The sequence below is a fragment of the Pinus tabuliformis genome, chromosome J (assembly GCF_031772625.1).
Source record: "Pinus tabuliformis cultivar Carrire ecotype Pingquan chromosome J, CPIR1, whole genome shotgun sequence".
Lineage (NCBI taxonomy): Eukaryota > Viridiplantae > Streptophyta > Pinopsida > Pinales > Pinaceae > Pinus > Pinus tabuliformis.
Genome location: NC_142295.1, coordinates 123,400,939 through 123,406,581, shown reverse-complemented (window position 1 = coordinate 123,406,581; position 5,643 = coordinate 123,400,939). Strand labels below are relative to the sequence as shown.

At 37.9% G+C, this 5,643-nt stretch overlaps 1 pseudogene; it reads left to right on the top strand.

Annotated features, from left to right (window-relative positions):
- The first annotated feature begins 2,254 nt into the window (after positions 1–2,254).
- LOC149225907 (tyrosyl-DNA phosphodiesterase 1 pseudogene) lies at positions 2,255–3,510 on the top strand (annotated as a pseudogene).
- Positions 3,511–5,643: the final 2,133 nt, after the last annotated feature.

Below are 5,643 nucleotides of genomic sequence, written 5' to 3'. Positions count from 1 at the left end.
TCAGTACTTTGAAACTTGCATGCCCCAATGGCATGTTTCTCACTTCCGGCGACAGGTTTACATCAATGGCCTTCGACCGAAAGATTTTGTGTGGTGTTCGATGCCAAGTCCCTTATTCACACCACGTGAATTGTACTGTAGTACCTTGAGGGTCATCATCATTATCGGTGATTCCTCTCACGCCTGTTAACAGATTACATCATTGGCTGGTAATCAGGTGATGTCTTTCCATGTTCGACTCCAGAACATCTCTCACATGGATCGACTTGTACTTTGAGTGAAGATCGAATGAGATTAAAGACCCCAGATCTAGTTTCATCCATCCAGGCTGCGATATATATATTCAGGAAAATAAAGACATCAAATGTACATCATTACTGCACAGATAATCATCCAATCCAAGGGATGATGGCTCTACCAGAATCATCAGTCTACACTCAGACGATTGTCTGTCTTATGTACATGAACATGAATTTATAAAGTTGAGCATGGGAATGCTCGTCTCAGCTAGATCATGAAAATATTATGAAGATAATGTATTGTATTGTATCTTATTACAGGTCGCCTTCCAGCTTGAAAAACTTCAGATCCTCATGATAAAGCATTTCACCCAACATCAATAGATTAATGACCTCATGCTTTAGGGGGCAACTGTTATAGACATTTTTGGGCACTGCAACCCCAATCATAAATGTCCATAAACAAAGGGCTCTTAAGTCCCTAAAAGTTTTGTCCCAACCTCTAAAAGAACAAGGTCAACTGATTACATCTTCTCCCAGAAGTTCTCCATGAAAAACTACTCAGAACTGGTCAAAACTAGATCATCTCACCTGCTCCATGGTCAAAGTGCGCTGCATCCCACCTAAATACACATGGGAGGTGTGATGCATACTAGAAAGCCCTTCTATGGGGTGTGATGGGTGAGATTAGACAAATGGCAGGGTCATTCTGCAAGGTGGAGGATCATGGAATCTTCCAAAAACTTCTCCTGTGACACTTGCCTCTCTGCATTCGCCCAGGGATGAGTAAGAGATCATCAATCTCCAAGTGGAATCAATAACTATTAGAGAGAGGACACTAATCAAATCTCAAAAGCTAACTCACCCCCCTTGCAAACATCTATATATGGATCCCTCATCCCAGAGATCCAAGAGGCTGGAATTTTGTATCTTGTAAGGAAATGTTGTTGGTTTCTTGGTGCAACATCATAGTGTTGGGTGATCTAAGCTTTTCATGAGGTGAAGAAGGGCTTTCTTGCTGAGAGGATGATGCTGGGCTAGAACAATTGGTTGTAATCCTCTTTCCTATTTTTGATTATTAATAAAGCTATTCAAGTTTTCCTCCACATTCTTGTATGATTGATGATATATGCATTTGTGTGGTCAATATATATCTGGTCCTATATTGTTTATGATAATAGATCTATGTTCTTGGATAGTGTTATGCTGTTTTGATTCTACAGGTGCTCTTTGAAGCTGGGTAGATGAGGAAGCGAGTGGCAAAGATCTATCAGAAGGGAGAGGAATCAAGCAAGGAACCAAGCGCAAGACATAGGTTGGTCTCCTTTATTCCCCTCTTATCTATTTCTCATAAAGGAAAATGAAAGTAGTTTTAGTTTGTTTGTTTCAAAGGTAGCCACCGGCCTTAGTGGGACTAGCAGCTCCACATAGACACTAGATTTCTTGATAACACTCCACATGAACAAGGTACTCTTGTAGATGGATATATTATAGAATTGATTCTAGGAAGCCTCCCTCTCAACTATAAGGTTGCAGTTGATGATAGGGAAAAAGAGCCTCCATCAACACAATGTGGAGAATCCAATGACCACATTGAGTCCTTAGCTGATGTTAAAGAGTCAATTGAAGTTAAAAAAAGCACTTTCTCGAAAGGAAACGATAGGTTCTTGATGATGAAGCATTTGCGAGGACTTTGCAGGAAGGGGCTTCAATGGAGGAAATTCTCCTTGGATTCCAATTTCAATAATTAGAGATGATATTGTCCTCATTGGACAACTTATATCTGTTTTCACCAGTCCAAGAACAACTTTTTCTCTCTAGGTTGTGCCTTCATCAGATGTTATCCATTGTTTCTTTCTTGCAAGAGAAGTTTCACACAAATTCTCCTTCTTTTGTTCTTAATAGAGAACAAATGCCTTTTTCCTTTACTTAATAGAGAAAGGCTATTGAAATTGAACAAGCAACTAGTGGTTCAAGAATTGCTTCTACCTCAATAAATGCAAACAATGTTAGTCATGATCAAGGTCTGATGCATGACATTGACTCGAAAAGAAGAATCGTTCAATTAAGATTGAAGAGACAGGGTCGATTCAAGATTGTAATATCCTGGAAGAGATTTAGTACTCAAAATTTCAACTCATGTGAGTTCAAGGTTTTCCTACATGGACCAATACTCATCAATTTCAATTTTTGATGTGATTCAGGGAAATGTTCTTGTGGAAATCATTTCGAACTACATGGTGGACATGGACTGGCTATTGTTTTCTTGTCCAATTCTAAGCACAATTCCCTGTGTATTGGTAATACATGAAGAAAGTTTGAACACATTTGAAAATATGAAGAAGGAAAAACCTACAAGCTGGTTTCTTTAGAAGCCACCATTATGCCTCTCTTATGGAACACATCACTCCAAAGCTATGCTTTTGGTGTACTCAAGAGGAGCTTGAGTTGTTGTGCACACAACAACTCTAATTTATGTTGGCCAGAATAATAAGGCACAGGGTCTGTGGATGCAAGACTTCCTTGTAAAAGAGCAAAAGATATTGGGAAAACATCACCATTTGAGGATGATCTGGTTGAATATCTGGAGGCTTTCGAGAGGTTTGGATGCCATGTCACATTGCCAAAAATCGGTGATGTTAAGATCAATGCAACATACTTTAGGAGGTTTGACTATAGTAGTTCATCGTTCTGTTTGGTGGCATTTGTGCCTAGCTATCATAAAGCTACTGAGATTAAAAAGTGGGGGCATATGAAGCTTTGAACAATTTTGCAAGAGCAATGCTTTGGAAACAAATTCCAAGGTTCTCTGCTTGTCTACCAATTTTATTCTCTTGGATCTTTAGATGAGAAATGGATGATGGAGTTGGATTCATCAATGAGCTCAGGATCTACTTGGGATAAACAACCTTTTGGTCTTGGAAGTGTGCAAATAATTTAGCCTATGGTTGAAGATGTTCAATGCTCAATTGAGGGTTATGTTGCTGGTAACGAAATTCCTAGGCCGCAAAATAATGTGGAAAAGGAATTTTTGAAGAAATATTAGGCTCGCTAGAAAGTAAATCACATAGGCCGATGTCATGCAATGCCTCATATAAAAACATATGCATGCTACAATGGTGAGGAGCTTGGATGGTTTCTTCTCATGTCTTCAAATCGCAACAAAGCTACTTGGGATGTACCTCAAAAAAATAGTTCTCAAGTCATGATCGATTCTTATGAGCTAGGTGTTTGTGTCATAGGTTGCAGTAGCAGTTGTTGCCTTACATGAATGATTCCAACTAAAGTAAGGAATAAGTGGACTAAGAAAATTCAGAAGGCTTTCAAAATATCAACTATTAGCTGAGCATAAAAATGTCATGAGGAAGACTACAGAGGGGCGGAAGGGCGTTCCGATTATAAACCCATACTTGAGCAGGATGGCCTTATAAGGCAATGTTCTTCCTATCAGATAGGTCTTGGTGGGTATATTTGTATGGCTCAATGAAGTCTCTAGTTCAAGTCTAGGCTACACCATTGTTGTTCAATTCCAAGCGGTGCAATTTCTTTTATCCTCCATGTTTGAAAATCTATCCAATTGAGGGCACCCAATGGAGCACCTGGCGAAAGCAAGGTGAAATCTGAAGAAATTCACTTTCTATCCTCTGTTGGTAACACTAAGTTGCCATCATCCTCGGGATTTTCTCACTAGGATTGGATGTCAGACTCAAGGCCTTGGAATGTAGTTAATATGTTTCCTGCGAGAGGGAGTTGTGGGTATGGTGAAGAGAGCAGCAAGTTGTCTGCAGGTGCCAGCTTTCCAAAAAGCATGCCTGAAAATATAGTCAAGGAAGGGCTTCTAAATAAAGTTGAATATCAATTTGTTAAGGGTATGGATAAAATAAAACTTCCCACAATGCATGAATGTGGATTTCAAGCCATAATTTTTTATGACAACAAGCCAGATTCTTGGGGTTTGGGCACAGTGATGAAAGAATATATGTGGGATTGATTGAAAAGTTACGGGCAGAGAAGAAGGAGGATAATGTTGAATATGAAGATCCAGTTCATGAACCCAAGGACAATGGCACCGCCACAGGGATAGTAGTGCATGAGTTTGAAGGAATTTCTGGAAATCACTTTGAAGATGGGCATGTTGCTAGTATCACAACCCAAAATGTATATATTAATGTTTAAAAAAAAAGATTAATTCATTATGATTAAGTCGGTTGGTTTGGCCCCAAATTTTGAATTTGAAATTGCAAATCTCTCTCTCTCTCTCTCTCTCTCTCTCTATATATATATATATATATATATATATATATATATATATATATATATATATATACATATCCTAGTAGGTAAGTTTCAAGGTCTAGATTTTGAACCTAAGCTGTGATATCATCTGAGGCTCCTTCCTAAGGTCGTCTAACTAAATCTAAATTTCTATAATTTTAAACACAATAAGACGGGAAATAACTTATTTATCTCTAAACATTTATTTGATGATAATATACTGCTAAAAGTTATTTACCACATATTAGATAAGTAAGAGTTTCATTGCAACCATTTACATAAGTAATTAATAAACGTAGGAATACATGTTCCAATAGCTTGTTTGAAATGCTTCTAAGCTCCTGACTCTATAGGGATGCTCCTATTGACTACCTGATTGGATTTTCCTCCCAAACAACCAAGAATATCTCATAGCCTAAGGAACCTACACAGGTTCCCTAGCCCTCCGAGCCCAAGTCCAACGAGATGTAGTGTGCCCAAGTTGAACCAACACTCTCGAGATCCAAGTTTGATCTCCCCCCTCTTTCTCCACATCCCTCCTCCAAAATTGAACCAAACCAAAACCAATACCAAGGATCCCCCCCCCATCTCATCATCCTTCCCCTTTTATGCCTCTTCCTCCCATCCACCTCGACCACCTATCATTAATGTCATGACTACGCATTCATCCTTTCATTTAGTATACTTGACTTTTCTTACCATATCTTCTCCCAAGTAGATTTGAGAAGGCATTTTGGGGATAAGATATGGATATTTAATTTGGAAATTAATTGGAGAAGACCATATCTTCTCCCAAGTAGACTTTGAGAAGACATTTTGGGGATAAGTTATGGATAATAAATTTGGAAGTTAATTGGATAAGACCATATCTTCTCCCAAGTAGATTTTGAGATGACACCTTAGGATATGGATATTTAAATTGGACTAAATTGAAGGAGACCATATCCTATCCAAAATTAAATTTGAGAAGACATGTTGGGAAGTGAATAATAACAATAATAAAATTTATATCAATAAATAAAAATTAGAGTTTCACAAATGTAAGTATATACTAATATTTCTTGATAATTATAAGTCAATATTTTGAGGTAAATAAAATTTTCATGATAAGATTAAGTAGGGAATTACA